Source organism: Lampris incognitus, chromosome 8, assembly GCF_029633865.1.
Source record: "Lampris incognitus isolate fLamInc1 chromosome 8, fLamInc1.hap2, whole genome shotgun sequence".
In the NCBI taxonomy this organism is placed as follows: domain Eukaryota; kingdom Metazoa; phylum Chordata; class Actinopteri; order Lampriformes; family Lampridae; genus Lampris; species Lampris incognitus.
This window is the reverse complement of record NC_079218.1, coordinates 51,914,774-51,933,794: the sequence shown is the minus strand read 5'-3', so window position 1 is coordinate 51,933,794 and position 19,021 is coordinate 51,914,774. Positions and strand designations below refer to the sequence as shown.

Sequence of the window (19,021 nt, the reverse complement as noted above, 5' to 3'; positions counted from 1 at the left end):
CTAACATGTTTTCAACGCTACCTAGGAAGTTCAGGGGGAACTACCCGACTCCCGTGAGATCAAGGCACATTCTTGCCTTTCCTAGAACATGATCTCACCATTACCTATTGTAACCGGTTATTTTCTTGCCCGGTGCGGGATTCGATACGGTGTGTACTGCACCACAAGGCGACATCACTAACCGCTCGGCTAAAGGGTCAGACCCGTTAGCTAGGGGCTAACGTGTCTTATTAGTAGTTTACACTATCATAGTCTTTAAGATAAGTTGGGGAACGCTTCTGCCGGGTGGCGTGACGAACGTCCTGTGGCGATGGTGTGACAGGTAATGCTACGTTCAGACCAAAGGCGGCGAGAGAGTTGGCGCCACTTTGTTCGCCAGAGTTTGGCCGCCAGCTCCGCCAGGTGTGTTCGAACAGAACGCGAATTCGCTGTGTTGACGTCACAACAAGCAGTCTAGTTACACCAACGCTGCTAGCAAGTTTGCTAGACCGCACACAACAAATACCACACACGAGCAGTTTGTGTTTACTTGTGATCATCATGGATGAGCGACAGAGATCAGTTGCGGTGGCTCTGCTTTATATCAACTTGCGCCGCCGAAACCGGCGCCAGCGTTCGGTTTGGGTTCATAGCATAAACCGGAGACGTGCCCAGTTTGGCGAATTTCACCGGAATTCTGGGTAGGGGGCGTGTATTCTTTCCCAACATGAAGGCGGGTTCTAACCCTACTTGAAGGTGATTGGCTATCGCCTGGCGCCCAATTCGCGCCGCCCGTGATTTCGCCGCGAATTATTCCGCCCATTCGCCTCCTCCCATTGACTTTGCATGCATTCGCGCCGCCCAAAAAATTCTCGCCGCCTTTGGTCTGAACGTAGCATAAGACCACTCTTTCAGGGATCACCCTCTCTGGCCCCCGAACTTCAACCGCAGGCCTCTGTTCAACCTCCGGGTTCTCTGATAGTCTCACAGGAGCTACTTCTGAACTGCGTTACAGCTCCTCTGAAAGTTCCATAGGTTGGTCTGGAGATTGGCAGGACCCCGGGTGACGTGCTCGCACCTGGTCAACATGTCTCCTCATCCTCTGTCCACTGCCAAGAATCACTGTATAGGAAACAGGACCAGAAGACGACTCAACTGCAGCTGGAATCCATTTTGGTCCTAAGCCGTAATTCCTTGTGTATACAGCATCCCCGGGTGCAAATCTTCTCAACTTGGCCGTTTTGTCATGATGTTCTTTCTGTTTCAGCTGTTTCTGTTGAATTTTCAACTTTAGGTCAGGTTTCAGTAGGTCGAACGCAGATCTCAGGCGTCTGGACATCAACATTTCTGCAGGCGACAACCCTGTCGTCGCCTGAGGGGTGATGCAGTAGCTGAACAAGAACCTGGAAACTCTAGCCTCGATGCTATCTCCTCTCATTTTTTTCATCCCCTCTTTCAACGTCTGCACCGCCCGCTCTGCTAAACCGTTAGAGGGGTGGAAAGGCGCTGAGGTGACATGCTGAATCCCGTTCTGTGACATAAAATGGCTGAATTCCGCACTTGTGAAGCAACTGCCGTTGTCAGACACTAACATCTGTGGCAATCCATGGACTGCGAAGCACTGCCGTAGCTTTTCAATTGTTGCATGTGTTGTAGATGCATTCAGTGGATAAACCTCTAGCCACTTCGAATGTGCGTCAATTATCACCAAGAATATCTTGCCCAAGAACGGCCCTGCGTAGTCCACATGAATGCGAGACCATGGCAGCTCGAGCCATTCCCAGGGGTGCAGTGGTGCATTAGGTGGCGATTTTCTGTTTTGCTGGCATTCCACGCATATGCTGACCTCCTTTTCGATATCCTCGTCCATCCACGGCCACCACATGTAAGACCTTGCTAAACCTTTCATACGAGACATACCCGGATGTGACTGATGGAGCATCTTCAACAGAACAGACCGCCCCTGCGGAGGAATCACTGTTCTGGCTCCCCACAGGACACACTCATCTCGCGTACTCAACTCCAGTCGGCGGGTGTGATATGGCATGAGTTGAGGATCCTCCACCTCTGGCCAGCCATTCAAGACATAGCTGTGCACCAGGGACAGTGTAGCATCCCTCGCCGTCCACTTCCTGACTTGTGACATGTTCACCATTACATCGTCCATATGATCCATCATCAGCACTTGATCCTGTAGACCATCATCCTCAACCAGCTCTGGAACCGGGAGTCTACTGAGAGCATCGGTGTTACTATGATACTTGCCCGGCTTGTAGATTATCTGATACTGGTATGCTCGAAGTAGAACTGCCCATCTCTGAAGTCTTGGGGAAACCATCTGGGGGACAGGTTTCATCTCATGGAATAAGGATAGTAAGGGCTAATGGTCAGTGGCGATCGTGAATCTACAACCATAGAGATATTTATGAAATCTCTGTATTCCAAAGATCACGGCCAGGCCCTCTTTATCTAGCTGAGAGTACCTTTTCTCAGAAGGAGTGAGTGTCCTTGACATAAACCCTAGTGGTTTTTCTGTGCCATCGGGCATCTTGTGCGAAAGCACTGCTCCCACCCCATACGATGAGGCGTCGCATGCTAGGATCAATTCTCTGTCCGCAGAGTAATGGACTAGCACGCTTGCTGATTGGAGAAGCTCTTTTGACTTTTGGAAAGCTTCATCTTGCTTTGTAGTCCATGCTCATTTTTCATCTTTCCGGGGGAGCTGGTGCATCAGCGCAAGCAGCGTGGAGAGGTTGGAAAGGAAACGGTTATAGTAGTTAAATAAACCAAGATATGCCTCGAGCTCTGTGACACTGGACGGGGTCGGAGCTTCCACGATGACTTTAACCTTCGACTCCATGGGATGCAAACCCTGCGCGTCTACTTTATGTCCCAGATAGTACACCTCATTTTCCAGCAGTTGGCACGTGCTTCGTTTTAGCCGTAACCCAGCCTCCTCGAGCCTACTAAGCACTTCATTCATGTTTCGCAGATGTTCTTCCCTGCTAGCGGTGACAAGAATGTCGTCTAAGTATACTGCGACCATGGGTATGCCCTATAGAAGACCCTCCATTATTCTCTGAAACACGGCCGGCGCCGACGATGCCCCAAAGGGTAGGCGGTTGTAAGTAAAAAGACCTTTGTGGGTATTCACCGTGAGGTACGTTTTAGACTCGTCATCCATGAGAATTAGAGCATATGCATGGCTCATGTCTAATTTAGAAAATTGCTTGCCCCCCCCCCCCCCCCCCCCCGACAAGGCTGTAAACAAATCTTCAATTCTCGGAGTAGGATACTGCTCTAGCGGTGAGACACGATTGACAGTTAGGTTGTAGTCTCCACAGAGTCTAATTGAGCCATCCGGTTTCAAAATTGGAACAACGGGACACGCCCACTGCGAGTGTTTGCCTGGCATAATGATCTGCGCTTTTAACAGTCTGTTGATCCCTGCTTCCACTTTGGGGCGCACTGCGAATGGAACAGATCGTGGGCGGAAGAATCTGGGCGTGGCGTCAGGTCCAACATGGATTGTGGCCTGAACCCCCTTTAAGGTACCAAGCTCCTCTTTAAAAACATCCTCGTGCTTTGCAAGCACCTGTTGCAATATCAGCTCTTCTACTTTCATATGCTTATTTTCTCCCCAATTAAGGTTTATTTGCTCTATAGCCAACCTCTACCCAGCAGACTTGGACCAGTACCAACCACTACGTAGAGAGGTAAGATTTTCTGTTGGTTCTGGTATTGGACATTTACCTCTGCGACCCCTAACACCTTTATGCTTTCCCCTGTGTAAGTCTTTAATTTAATTGCTGAGGGCTTTAATGCAGGCTTTTTTGCATTTGTCCACTGCACCTTAAATTTTGACTCATTCATCAAAGTGATGCTACATCCAGTGTCCAGCTCAAATTCCACCATTTTCCCATTGATTTGCATGTCCATTGTAAAGGGTTTCACTTTTGCGTGGCTCCATTATACGTTGTACATTGAAAACGCTTGTTCTGAGCCCTCTGATTCGTCTGAATCAACTGTGACATGATGTGAGCGGCTGCTGTGGCCTCTGCCCTGCGCATTGCTACGGTGCCTTCGATCTCGGTTCGTTTTAGCTTCACTGCGCTTTTTCTTCTTTCTACGCGCCCGCGCAATGTGGCCTATCATTCCACACGAATGGCATTTTTATTGTTTAAATCGGAAATCCGACGGTGTATGTCTGCCTTTGCAACGGTAGCAGTCTTTCATTTCACCCTCTGCGCGGTTCTCAGTTCTCCTTTGCGATGCCAGTAGCTCACTACTGTGTTCCCCTGTTCTATTGCATGCCGCTTTCCCTTGCAAATCTTGAGCATGTTTGTCGGTGGACTCCATGGCTATTGCTGTTTTAAGTGCGTCCTCAAATGTTAGATTGGTTTCCGACAATAACCTCCTCTGAATGCGTTCGTCGTTGATTCCGCATACGAGCCGATCACGGAGCTTTTGTAACAGCGTTTGTCCGTAATTGAAGTCTTGAGCTTATCTCCGTAGCTCTGCCACATAATCAGCAGCAGACTCGTTGGGCTTTCTCATGCGCGAATCAAATTTGGGTTTTGGGTTACAGTGGTCTTTCAACAACGTCACTAACTCTTGGAAAGTGCGTTCTCCTGGCTTATCAGGGCTTAGTAAACCGCACATCAGACGATGCGTTTGTGCACCGACAACACTTATGAGAATTGACTTCTGTTTGGCTGCATTCTCTATTCCGTTGGCGATAAAGAAATGTTCCACAACCTCACAGTATTCTGTCCTCGGCACATGAGTTCTGTGCACTGCCTAGACAGATAGCTAACACGAACGAGGGACAAAGCTTTCCACTGGAGTAGTTTAATCACTCGTTGTAATTTTGTAAAACTGAAACACACAAAGCACAATGTGAACACATTAAAATAAGAATATTAAACAATTGTGACCTCAATTAACATGTTTCTTTTACAGGTACCCTCACCAGGATCAACATTCACAAAGGTAAGTACAATCCAAATTTCAACATAACAAACTTTTCCTATGTAACAATAAACTATAGCTCTATTAATAGAGAACTTCCTTCCAGTTTCAAATAATGTTGGGTAAGTATATGGTAGGTAAACTACAGAGCACACTAAACAGAACAATGAATGTGATGCACAGCTATCAGCAAGTAACGTCAGGCTACCATGCACGAGGCTAGGCTAACGGTATATAGCTAACACACACACACACACAACAACCGACGTAACGTTAAACACTCATAGAAACCCATGACTTAACTTTTCCCATAACACACATTCATTTCTAACTTAAACACGAAATAACACCATACTTACTGATAGATCTACTCTACGGGACACAAAAACAACTGTAGAGCACATCCATTAACGTTAGTTTTCTGTTTTCAGGCGAACTCATACTGACAGGAAACGCCGTTATGACGACATGGGCTGGCACCACATCACTTCCTTGCAGGAGCAATAACCCTTCCGCCAGTAGGTGGCACTATAGTTTCAAAATACTAATAAAAGAAATGACAGGAGTCAGCACACTCCCCACTTGGTATCTAAATACCACTTTTACACCTTTTCTTTTTGTATGAGTAAAACCACATCACTGATCGGCCTAAGGTACTCCTTTACTATCCCTTGGCTAACAGTCTTCACTGAGACCTTACGGACCTTACTATCAGAGCTGGGAAAGGACTTAACTATAAGTCCAAGGGGCCACTCGTTACGTTTGGAGTGAATTTCCTTCATCAGAATAACATCACCCTCTTGTAGGTTAGGCATTTCCTTGGTCCACTTTCTGCGCAACTGGAGAGTTGCCAAGTACTCCTGTTTCTGCTGGGATGCCTGTTGTCTATTATTCGGAAGAGGCTTGCGAGGTGAACGAAAAGGCAGCGGCGCTACCCAATGGTTTTCATTGTCCAGGTACACTTCGTTTTCCATGATTCTGAGAAAGTTGTTATCATCTACTGACAGGGCTGGTTTGTCATCATCAGGCGTTTTCTGGAATACATGTTCACCTAGATCATCCAGTCTTGGCTCTGGAAAAGTTAGAAGGCTTTGCTTGGCTGGAGTATCAAGTCTCTCCTTGACGTGGATAATGTTGGTGCACGGCTTAAGAAAGGAAGAGCGTCCATTTTGAAGGACGTGTGTTTTGTAGACGTTGACTCTCTAAGTCTTGTGTGCACCATCTAAACACACCTCCCCAACTATGACCCAGCCAAGGTCAAGGTGTTGGGCAAAAGGAGCGTTGTGCGGCCCATTTAGCTGTTCGCGTACCTTATGCAAGCTCAAAATGTCTCTACCTAGCAGGAGGACGATAGGAGCACTGGTGTCAAGAGGAGGGATCTTATCAGCTACAGGGCCGAGGTGAGGGAAATAGTGAGCATACTCAGGTGTTGGTATCTCTGCTCTTTCATCAGGTAAGTTGTTGCATTCTAACAGCGTAGGGAGGGTAACCTTGGTTTCCCCGTCGAGTGATTGTATAACAACATTGCTAGCCTTCCTCCCTGCTGTCTCAACTGTACCTAAGCACGTTTTCAGGGTGTAAGGGGATGCATTATCTTTAATGTCTAGGAGATCAAATAATTCCGATTTCACCAGGGACCGGTTGCTTTGGTCATCAATCACTGCATAAACTCTGTGGGATTTGTTCGGACGATCGGCATGGTATACTTTGACTAAGCAGATTTTAGAACAAGATCTGGGTTTAGTGTCTCCACCACATATTTCAGTGCAAATGGAAGTGACTACAGGGATGCAGCTTCTTCATCCTCCCCACTATGCTCATCCTCAGATGTCTGTTCGGTCTGCTTACTAACTGACCAAGGGGCCGGACCAGGATGAATTGCTGAAATGTGTTTGTCGCTTTCACATTCTTTACATTGAAGCGTTGCCTGGCAATCTTTTGCTATGTGTTTGGTGCTGTCACAACAGCGAAAGCAGATAGAGTTCTCTTTTAAGTATGTTTTCCTTTCATTGATGTGTTTCCATCAGAAACCACAGCATTTTGACAGTGGATGTGGTTTTTTATGTAACGGGCATTGCTTGTTTGGCTCATCCCTGACTGAAGCCTTTCTATTTTGTGAGCCTGTAGCAGAGGCTGTGACCTCTGTTTTCCTAACTGACACAGCTGTTTTTCTGGCCCATTTTGATGCTCTTTCTCTCTGAGCATAGTTTGCAGTAGTAGAAAGACTTAATGCAAAACTGGGGTCGTTTCTAGCTTTAGCCTGCGAGCATACGAAGTCCACAAAAAAGCTAAATGGTGGGAAGGGAACATGATTGTCTTCCTTATACTTAGATCCTTGACTGATCCAGCGTTCCCTCAAAAAGACAGGGAGCTTTTCGACTATTGGGATGACACCCCTTGCTGTGTCGAGATAGGCGAGCCCTGGTAGAAGTCCCCCTGATTTGGCTGCCTCTAGCTCTCTTAACAAGTCTCCTAGTTCTCTGAGCTGGAGAGTGTCTTTGTTAGAGATGGCTGGGAAAGACTCTAATCTCTTTAGTAGAGCATCTTCTATTACCTCTGGGCTCCCATAAGCCTCTTCTAATCGCTCCCATATCATTAAAACTCCTGCTCTTGGGTTTGTTACATGCACTGACCTTATTCTCTTGGCTTGAGCTGATGACTCGGGCCCGAGCCACTTGACGAGGAGATTGAGCTCTTCCTGGTCATTCAGATTTAGGTGCTTTGTGGCTGACAGGAAAGATGATTTCCATGCCCAGAAATTCTCTGGACGATCATCAAAGGTGAGGAGCCCAGAGCTCACCATCTCTTTCCTTATAAAATACTGGGCAAGGTCAGGAGTTTGGGGCACAGGTGAGTATTTATCCAGGGTCTGAACAGACCTATGCTGAGCTGCAGGTGAGTGTTCACCATAGTGGGACTGGACAGGGGGGTACTGAGATGTGAGTAAGAACTTGCTATGCTGGCCCTGATCAGGAGGAAGCTGAGAGGCAGGCAGGTGCTCGCCACATTGGATCGGAACAGGGGCACACTGAACCACAGGTAAGTATTTTTGATGCTGCGCCTGTACAGAGGTAATCTCGGGCTGAGCTGAGGGTACATACTTATTGTACTGGCTTCTATCAGGAAGAGGCTGAGCTGCAGGTAAGTATTGTTTATACTGAACCTGTACAGAGGTGGGCTGAGCTGAATCTAAATATTCCTGCTTTGTGACAAGTACATTTGAGGCAGCAAGAGCTAGGTTGCGCTCATCTTCTCTGGGTTTATGATCGACTATGCCTTCACAAATGTTTTGCATTGTATTAACAACACTGTGAATAAGTGGTGGGGGCGGGGCTTTTAATATTTTACCCTGAACGACTGGCTGCAGCGACATAACATTGTAAAGCTCCTGTTGAGTATTTTGTTCAAACGACTGAGTGTTTATATAGTCTCTGGTGTGTTAGAATGGGCCATCTTGTGTTAAGTCTTGTAACTCACCATGAGAGTCTTTTACCCAAAACTCAACTACGGCTGCCTCTTCATAAACAGCTGCCTCTTTTAATGCTGCTGTGGCTTCCTTCTGCTGCCTTAAAACATGAAGATCTGCTTCGATCTTTGCCTTTTGCGTCATCATTGCTGCCTCCTTCTCTGCATAGGATACCTTTATCTTAGCTGCCTCTGCTTTGGCTTTAGCCCCTGTGGCAGCAGCACTGTGGTATGACCGTGACGTTGAAGAGGATTTGCGAGAGCTGGAGACTGACGCTCGAGACCTTGTATGCAGGCTCATCTGAGATGGACGTTCATCAGTAGTTGAGGCTTGAGTTGACCTACGAGTTGCTTCTGAGGGAGGAAACCCCGCCTGCAGGTCTGGTGGAAGTTCACTAGCGTTGCCGGGAACCTGAGACGCCAGCTGTGGTTGAGAGAGGCGTTCCTTGTTGTTGCTGCGGGCCCCGGAGTCCATCTGTAGGTGAGCCTGGCGTTCGTCGTTTTTGTTGCTGAGGGCCCCAGATTCCGTGTGCAGGTGAGACAGGACGTCGTCGTTGTTGGGGTTCAGGGGCTCCATCTGCAGTTGAGACTGGCGTTCACTGTTGCTGCACCGTTGCTGCTCAAGGTGGCTCATCTTCACAGCATTACGTGATGGAATGCAGAGTGCTGATTACAGTTATTTTGCAGTCTTCTCCCGCTGGGTGGTTATCATTTTACCATTCTGTCCTCGGCACATGAGTTCTGTGCAGTGCCTAGACAGATAGCTAACACGAACGAGGGACAAAGCTTTCCACTGGAGTAGTTTAATAACTCGTTGCAATTTTGTAAAACTGAAACACGCAAAGCACAATGTGAACACATTAAAATAAGAATATTAAACAATTGTGACCTCAATTAACACGTTTCTTTTACAGGTACCCTCACCAGGATCAACATTCACAAAGGTAAGTACAATCCAAATTTCAACATAACAAACTTTTCCTATGTAACAATAAACTATAGCTCTATTAATAGAGAACTTCCTTCCAGTTTCAAATAATGTTGGGTAAGTATATGGTAGGTAAACTACAGAGCACACTAAACAGAACAATGAATGCGATGCACAGCTATCAGCAAGTAACGTCAGACTACCATGCACGAGGCTAGGCTAACGGTATATAGCTAACACACACACACACAACAACCGACGTAACGTTAAACACTCATAGAAACCCATGACTTAACTTTTCCCATAACACACATTCATTTCTAACTTAAACACGAAATAACACCATACTTACTGATAGATCTACTCTACGGGACACAAAAACAACTGTAGAGCACATCCATTAACGTTAGTTTCCTGTTTTCAGGCGAACTCATACTGACAGGAAATGCCGTTATGACGACATGGGCTGGCACCACATCGCTTCCTTGCAGGAGCAATAACCCTTCCGCCAGTAGGTGGCACTATAGTTTCAAAATACTAATAACAGAAATGACAGGAGTCAGCACACACAGTATTCTTCCGAAGTTTGAACATTTTGATCAAACGCTCCCAGAGCTCCTATTGTCCCGGCCATTTTCAATAAAGTTAACTGTAGTGTATGGAGATACACACGAAAGCAAATGTTTTTATTTGCAGTAATATGTATTTTATGTTTGACCTCTGACCCTCGATGTCTTTTGGTTGTGTATGTTGTATAAATATGCGCGCCACTCTGGTGCGCGCGCCCTTGGAAGAAGACAGAGCAACAGGGTCACTCATGTGTTTTCATACCTGCTTAACGCAGTCGTTTTGTAATGTTACTACGGTCTAGCAAATAAAAGAGGAAGACCAAGATACACCTTGATCGTTGTATAATTCCGTTATCCTGTAGATACACGACACGTTTTGGCGACGAGGATGGGATCTTCCTCTTTATTTTTTTATGTGCAACGGGTTGCTCCCGTCTTTACCGGTAATTTTTGAACGATGCTAACAGTTTAGCAGCTAACGTACGCGATGGCACTGTATAGTACAGATATAGGACCGCAGTTCAACGAAACGGCAGAAACTTTCGACCATTATGAAGAAAGGCTTATGCAGTTCTTGTCTGCTAACCAAACTGAGCAAGATAGGAGAAGAGCCGTATTTTTGTCCGTGGTTGGACCGAAGACTTTTGCCTTGCTAAAGGACTTGATATCACCGGAAAAGTTCAGTGAAGTTGCTTTTGCGACCTTGCTACAGACGTTGCGGGATTTCCCCACGCTAAAGAAGAAGGTATTGACGGAAAGGTTTGCTTTTAGAGGCCGTCGACAACAGTCTGGAGAGATTTGCTGATTACATTGCTAGCTTGAAAGGATTAGCTTCTACATGCCATTTTGGCGCGAGCCTCGAGGAGCAGCTCCGAGATCAGCTCGTGTGTGGGACATCTAACAAACAGCTGCGCCGGAAGTTACCGAATGCCGCCATTGGCGAGGGATTAACATGGCAAAAGAGGGTGGAATTAACGAACAACTTCGAATGCACGAATTCTGGATTAGAAAGCATGCAGAAGGGACAGTCATCTGTGCATATGCGAGTGGATCATGTCGGAGTGCGGAGACACCGAGAGCCCAGGACTGCGTGGAACCAGAGGGAGGTCAGCGACAGCCACCAGGACTGCTACAGGTGCCTCGGGAAAGGACACGGACCGGGGAGCTGCCGCTTCAAAGACTTCCAGTGTCGCGGATGTGGAAAGAACGGACATCTGGAGCGAGCCTGTCGGAACAAGCGCACCGACGCCGGTAGGGACCAAGGGAGGCGGTCTGCTGGACATTCGTCTGCCCGCCCGCCTCGGACCAAAGGCGGCCCGGAGGTGAACTTTGTGGACCAGGCAGACGCAACTCGCGAACCGGACTCAGGGACTGATTCTGAACAGCGAACTGATATGAGACTGTATTCAGTAAAGACTGAGTGTGAGTATGTGAAACCTTACAAGGTGATGGTAAGATGCAGTGGTGTTAGGATGTACATGGAGGTAGATACCGGGGCAGCAATGTCAGTTATCTCAGAGAGCCTGTACAAATCCAAACTGAAAGGGTCGAAATTGCATTCATGTGACGTTACATTGAGAACATACACAGACCAACCGTTAGCTTTGCGGGGTAAAATCCTAGTGAATGTGCAACGCCAGTATTGGTTGTGGTTGCTATAGTTACCAAGCCTCCCTTCCGGTCTGCCTGCGTGACAGTCTCTGTTCTTTTCCCGGTTTAACTAAATGGCTGCTGCCGCACGTTTCCATCTGCGTTGTGTGATTCATTGATGTCGTCTCTCATTACTGGCGTGGTGGCAGCGCTTACCAGACTTACGTCCCGAGGACTGATATTTACCGAACTAATCGCGGTAGCCCTTCCAGGGGAATCACAGGGTAGTTACGTCTACCACCAGACGCAGCTGGGCGGGCTAGCTCAGACACAGTTGTGCTAGCTAAGTGGGCAGCATGGCGACACACGGAGCACCGAAGCAGTGGTGTTTAACAAAGACCGAGACGGCGAACTCTTTTGAGAACTGGCGTCAGAACCTGCTTTATATACTGTCGCTGGACGCCGGGTTTGCCCCCTTCCTGCATGATGGCGTGGAGTGGGAGAAGAAGTCTAAAACGTCCCCTGTCCGGGGATTCACAGATGACGGTGAAGATATTCCCGCGCCCCGACGTCGCAATAAAGAACAGAAGGTAACCATGTTAGAGCCAATGTTGGGACAGATAGCCAATTATTGTCCTGTAATCTCTCGTCACAGCATAGTCAGGCACTCCACATCTATTGACGGCATATGGCAAGCTATTCGTCTACATTACGGCTTTCAGTGCACCGGGGCTGTGTCTGAACTCCCCAAGTCAAAGCAATCCATCCCTGTCCGGACAAGGAGGTCATGTCCCCTTTGTAAATGTGCCGGCAGGCCTGATAATCACTTCCTCAGCAAATGTTCCTTTCTGCCCCCCCCCAAGATAAAATGTACATGGCAAAGTCGCGTCAGGTTTTGGGAGAGCAGGTCGAGACTGATGATGAGGTAGAGGAGTGCGTTAGTGGGGAGCCAGCGCCATCTAGTAGGTTGAAACGTGTCAAACAGTCCTCTTACCTCGATGCCTTCCATGAACACTGCCCTGCGCGTCTCACCGTTGATAGTGGGGCAACAGGCAACATGATGAGGGCCTCATGCGCGACCAGGCTGGGCGTCACCGTCACAGGAAGTACGCAGTCCGCATTCCAAGCTGCTGGCTCATACCTTTTGAGAGTATTGGGAGAGACACGGACACACTTCCAGAAGGATGGACATTGAGGGCCTCATCGTTGACAATCTCGACTCTGACATCCTGGCTGGAATTCCCTTTATGGAAAAGAACGACGTCTCCATCAGACCAGCCAAACACTACATCTTCTTGGGGGAGGATATATACCGCTACGGCACCCTCCAAACACCGATGGACAGCCATGCCGTACGGCGCGCGCACGTGCTCCGCGCTCTGGATCAATCTACTGTGTGGCCAGGGGAGTACATCGAGCTCGAGCTGCCTCCTGAGCTGTGCAATGTGGACAGTGAGCTGGCTGTTGAACCACATGCCGATGTCTCATGTGACCAGTCTGACACACAGCAGTGGCCTGCCCCAACTTTGCTACAGGGTGTGTCCGGGAAGATCCGTGTCCCAAATCTCACTGGCGGGCCGCGGCTGGTTCAGAAAAGCTACCACCTATGCCGTGTCCACGCCACATATGTCCCGTCACTCAGTGACGCCGCCATGCCAGCTGATCCCCCCAAACCGGCCCCGATGACCATGTAAGCCTTGTCCTCTGACCTTGTCGCTCTGGATCCGGATAACATCATGCCTGCTGACATCAGAAATGAGTTCCGCGCCCTGCATAGAGAGTTTGATGTAGTGTTTGATCCCCACTTTGAAGGATATAATGGCGCTGTGGGTCCGTTCCAGGCCAGGGTGAACATGGGACCTGTCCTACCTCCACAACGTAAGGGGAGGGCCCCGCAGTACTCCAGGGGTCAGCTGCAAGAACTCCAGGCTCAGTTCGACGTCTTGGAGAGCATGGGCGTCTTCAGAAAGCCCGAGGATGTCGACATCACTGTGGAATATGTCAATCCTTCGTTGCTTATCAAGAAGCCTGGAGGTGGCTTTCGCCTTGTCACTGCATTCGCGGATGTTGGCCGGTACAGTAAACCCCAACCCTCCCTGATGCCTGATGTTGACTCCATCCTGCGTCTTATAGCTCAATGGAAATATATTATTGCCACAGACCTTACCAAAGCCTTTTATCAGATTCCTCTGTCCAGGGACTCGTGGAAGTACTGTGGGGTCGTCACACCCTTCAAGGGTGTCCGTGTGTATGTGCGGAGTGCTATGGGCATGCCGGGGTCTGAGACGGCGCTCGAGGAGTTGACGTGCAGAGTCTTCGGGGACCTTCTTGAACAAGGCCATGTGGCCAAGGTGGCAGACGACCTGTATTGTGGCGCAGACACTCTCAAGGTCTTACTAGCTGTCTGGAGGCGGGTTCTCTCTGCCCTACAGAAGTGTGATCTGAACCTGTCCGCCACTAAGACCACTGTAGCTCCTGTACAGACCTCCATCCTGGGCTGGGTGTAGCGTCCGGGTACAATCCAGGCCAGCCCTCACCGCGCCTCTGCCCTGGCTGCGTGCCTCCCTCCAAAGACTGTGACGGGATTGCGTTCATTCATTGGCGCATACAAGGTGCTGGCTCGTGTACTGAAGAACTGTGCTGCCGTGCTGGCCCCATTGGACGACGCAGTCGCTGGGCGGGAGTCGAAGGAGGCGATCCTGTGGTCAGACGAGCTGCTGTGTGCCTTCGCATCTGCTCAGAGGGCACTATCTTCTACACGTGCCCTCCTGCGTCCACGGCCTGCGGACCAGCTGTGGATTGTAACTGACCACGCCGTCAGAGAGCTGGGCCTAGGAGCTATGCTGTATGTCACCTGCAAGGACACTGTGAAGGTCGCAGGCTACTTCAGCGCGAAGTTGCGCAAAAACCAGACCTCCTGGCTGCCTTGTGATAACGATATGAGGCTGGGGGATGAGACTGTGCCTCCTGTCGAGGTCGAGCCTAGGGGGAGCTCCCCTGGCGAGTGTGTGGCTGCTTTTGCGCCTGATGCTGCACCTCGACGCTTGGAGCGTTGCCGGCGCTTGCCGTGGCATTTAGACGACTTTGAACTTTAGGCCAGTTGTTTGTGTTTACCGGTGATAACGTTTTGCCTTACCTTACAGACCTAGTTATATAGCCTGAGCTGTGATGTTGCCTGGTGTTCTGTGGTGTTATTGTTGTGCTGTGTGTAGGGGGGGGGTCTTTCTTTTAAAAAAAAGGGGTGACGCCAGTATTGGTTGTGGTTGCTATAGTTACCAAGTCTCCCTTCCGGTCTGCCTGCGTGGCAGTCTCTGTTCTTTTTCCGGTTTAACTAAATGGCTGCTGCCGCACGTTTCCATCTGCGTTGTGTGATTCATTGATGTCGTCTCTCATTACTGGCGCAATGTGGGAAGCAGCAGTTACAGCTGCCCTTGCTAGTGGCCCGTGGTGAAGCACCGGTGCTGATGGGGCATGATTGGATTCGAGTGCTCAACTTAGATTGGTCAAAGGTGAATCGCGTTGCCGAATCTGACCCAGTGGAAAAAGTGTGCTCAGAGCACAGAGCAGTTTTCAGCGCAGAGCTAGGCCGTGCAAAAGGCGTCACTGCATCCTTGTGTGTATCACCGGATGCTATACCAACATTTTGCAAAGCGAGGCCAGTGCCTTATGCACTGCGTGAAGCCGTGGATAAAAAGTTAATCGAACTCGAACAACAGGGAATTATCTGACCTGTGCAGCATAGTTAATGGGCTGCGCTGCTAGTGTGCATTCCGAAAAAAAGATGGATCAGTGCGCATTTGCGGAGATTATAAGGTGACGGTAAATCAGTGGCTTGATGTAGATCAGTACCCACATCCAAAACCGCAGGATTTATTCTCCACTTTAGCAGGTGGAAAGCATTTCACTAAACTTGACTTGACGCAGGACTACACTCAGCTCGACATGGATGAGAAAAGTAAGCCGTTTCTCACCATCAATACACACAGAGGTCTCTATGTATGCAACTGCTTGCCATATGGGGTCACTAGCGCGCCCGCTATTTTCCAGAACATGGGCTGAGGCTTAACAAAGAGTAATGCGCCTTCTTTCAGAACAGTGTGGCCTACCTCGGGCGTGTAATTGCTGCCGAGGGTGTGCGCCCAAATAAAGAAAAAACTGAGGCTATTGACAAAGCTCCTGTGCCGAAAAATGTGACAGAATTGAGGTCGTACTTAGCCATGCTCAATTACTATGGCAAATTTCCCAAACCTGTCCAGTGAGATTAAGCCTATGACTGAGCTCCTACATAAAGATAAAGAGTGGGATTGGACAAGAAAATGTCAAGAGGCGTTTGAGCGTACTAATGCACAGCTTGTAGTCGCGCCAGTGCTTACACATTATGATCCTAAACTGCCTGTAATTTTGGCACGTGATGCTTCGCGTTACGGGATAAGTGCCGTGATTTCACATCAGTTTCCAGACAACGGTGAGAAACCTACAGCCTATGTGTCTAGGACACTCACTAAAACAGAAGTCAACTATTCTCAGATAGAGAAAGAAGCACTTAGTATCATCTTTGGGGTGACCAAGTTTAATGACTATCTGTATGGATGAAAGTTTACTCTGCTTACAGACCACAAACCACTCCTAAAAATACTAGGGCCCAAGACTGGAATGCCTACATTGGCAGCAGCTAGGTTGCAGAGGTGGTCATTAACTTTAGCAGCATATCAGTATGACATACGTTACAAGCCATCCTTACAACATGCAAATGCGGATGCATTATCGCGTTTACCACTACAGACTCAAGAGGCAGACTCAGATTATAGTTCTGTGTTTAGGGTCTCATTCTTGGATAAAGTGCCAGTGTGCTCACAAGAGATTGCAAAACAGACAAAGACTGATGCAGTAATACAGAGAGTGAAGCACTTCACATTGAATGGTTGGCCAAAGCATTTGAATGAAGATGAGTTAAGGCCATACTTCATAAGAAACACTGAACTGACTGTTGAATCTGACTGTGTGATGTGGGGTTTCTGGGTAATCATACCAGAGGTGTTAAGACCACAGATGTTACATGAATTGCATAAAAATCACCAGGGAATGGTAGAGATGAAGGCATTAGCCCGTAGTCACTTTTGGTGGCCAAACCTTGATTCTGACGTAGAGTCACTGGTAAACAGTTGCCAGACATGCCAGTTAAACAGACACCAACCTGCCACAGCTCCTGTTCACAATTGGAGCTGGCCTAACCGTCCTTGGCAGAGGATACACATAGATTATGCTCAGAAGGGAAAGTTCAACGTCCTAGTGGTCACTGATAGCTATTCACGTTGGCCAGAAGTAGCTTTGATGAGTAGCACTACATCTGAAAAGACCATAGAAGTTTTGAGGGGATACTTTGCCACTTGGGGTCTTCCAGACGAACTTGTATCTGATAATGGACCACAATTTGTATCTGCTGAGTTTGAAACATTCCTGAAAACAATGGGGTGAAACACATTAAGAGTTCTCCTTACCACCCAGCTTGTAATGGGGCTGCAGAGCGTTTGGTGCAGAACCTGAAAACAGCTCTTGAAAAGGGAAAGAGTAGCAATATGACGTTGCAGCACTGCATACAAAATTTCCTATTCTGTTATAGGAGTACACCACAGTCTACTACAGGGAAAATACCTGCAGAATTTTTTCTCAGATGTCAATTCAAAACCAGGTTGTCTCTCACCAAACCTAATTTTGCAGAGTCCATGCAACAGAGACAGGACAGTCAACAGTCCAAGCAAGCAAGCAGATAAGTTGGCACAAGTCAAGACACTTCCTACCAAAGCAGAGGGTGTTGGTTCGAAACCACAGGGGAGGGGAAAGTGTTAAATGGGTGCCTGGGTGCATTGTAAAGGCACTTGGTTCTGTCACATATCTTGTGAAAGTGTATGGAAAGGTGTACAAGAGACATGTCAATCAAATGATCAATAACCCGAGATTGAGAACTGTAATGTGTCATGCCTGTAAACATTCCAGAATCCACTGAGAGGGTTGTGCAGCAAGGATCCAGTGATACTACTCCCTCCTCAGTTGCAGAGGGTGTCCAGAGGCCGCAGCGGCTTGTGAAGCCGCCTGATAGATTAAATCTGTGAGAACCAAGTTCTTGTTCTAACAATGTAATGTTGAAAAGTTGTTAAAAAAATGAATTGTTGTTGTACTGTAAATATACTGGGTTCAGATTTCAGGGGAGGAGTGTAGTGTATGGTGATACACACGAAAGCAAATGTTTTTATTTGCAGTGATATGTATTTTATGTTTGACCTCTGACCCTTAATGTGTATTGTTGTGTATGCTGTATAAATGTATGCGCGCCACTCTGGTGCGTGCCCTTGGAAGAAGACAGAGCAAGAGGGTCACTCGTGTTTTCGTGCCTGCTCAACGCAGTCGTTTTGTAATGTTACTACGGTCTAGCAAATAAAAGAGGAAGACCAAGATACACCTTGATCGTTGTATAATTCCGTTATCCTGTAGATACACGACATTCACTTTTGTTTCTTCCTCCCCCGTCGTTCTTCCAGGGGGGGAAAAATTTTCCTCACCCACACGCTCCTACAAGCAGCGCTGTCCAGCTCAAACCTCGTCGCCAAATTTGTAGTATCTTGACTATATGAAACAATCACACACACAGGATTTATTTACTTATATATTGATGAAAACTTCGGGAGCACAACACAGCACAGCCATCTTGGCAGGCATTCATTACACAACAGAACTACATCTGGAGGAATGTCCTAGGTAGTACTGGGTAAACCAGTTTACTGCTACTGCCACCTAGTAGACATACAGGTAAGTGGATCTGGTTTATTACACAAGTTATTACACTCAGAAACCATGACAGGCCATCAAATCACTTTATTTTCCCAACACAATTCCTTGGTGGCTGCAACAGGGCATTTAAGCTCAGTTGGTTGGAGGAATATGGCTGGTGGTTGGTGTACAGTTCTAAGGTTGATGGTGCCTTCTGTATGTGCTGTGCCCTGTTTATGAATGCCAAGGAGAGGAAGCAGATGGGATTGATAGTCAATGCTCCATTCACACAATGACATAAGAACACATTAGTAATCGGCAACCGTTCAACAAGACCATCTCACTTAGCTGCAGTTGAAAATCCTAGATTGTTTCTCCAGTCAGTTGACAAACGTGAGACCCAAATATCAGTCCTGATGGATAGTAGGAAGGAAGCCAACATCAAAGAAAACAGGCACACACTCAAGTCTGTAGCGGAGGCTGTACTTTACTGTGGTCGCTAGTGTATTGCACTTAGAGGTACAACTGAGCAGCAGCATTCTACTGGCAACCCTGGAAACTTCTTGGCCCTGATGAATCTACTTGCAAACCATGATTAGATGCTGAAGCAGCACATGGCAAAGCCAAAGCTCAGAAATGCCACCTACCTCTCACCCCAAACCCAAAATAAGACAATTGACGTGATAGGAAAGCGAATGATTCAGGCTCAGATTGCGGAAGAGGTCAAAAATGCACAGATCTATACAGTCATGGC

The 19,021-nt window shown here is 47.9% G+C and overlaps 1 pseudogene; it reads right to left on the bottom strand.

Annotated features, from left to right (window-relative positions):
* Nucleotides 1–988: 988 nt before the first annotated feature.
* On the bottom strand, nucleotides 989–9,049 carry LOC130116445 (uncharacterized protein K02A2.6-like; annotated as a pseudogene).
* Between the last annotated feature and the right edge of the window lie 9,972 nt (nucleotides 9,050–19,021).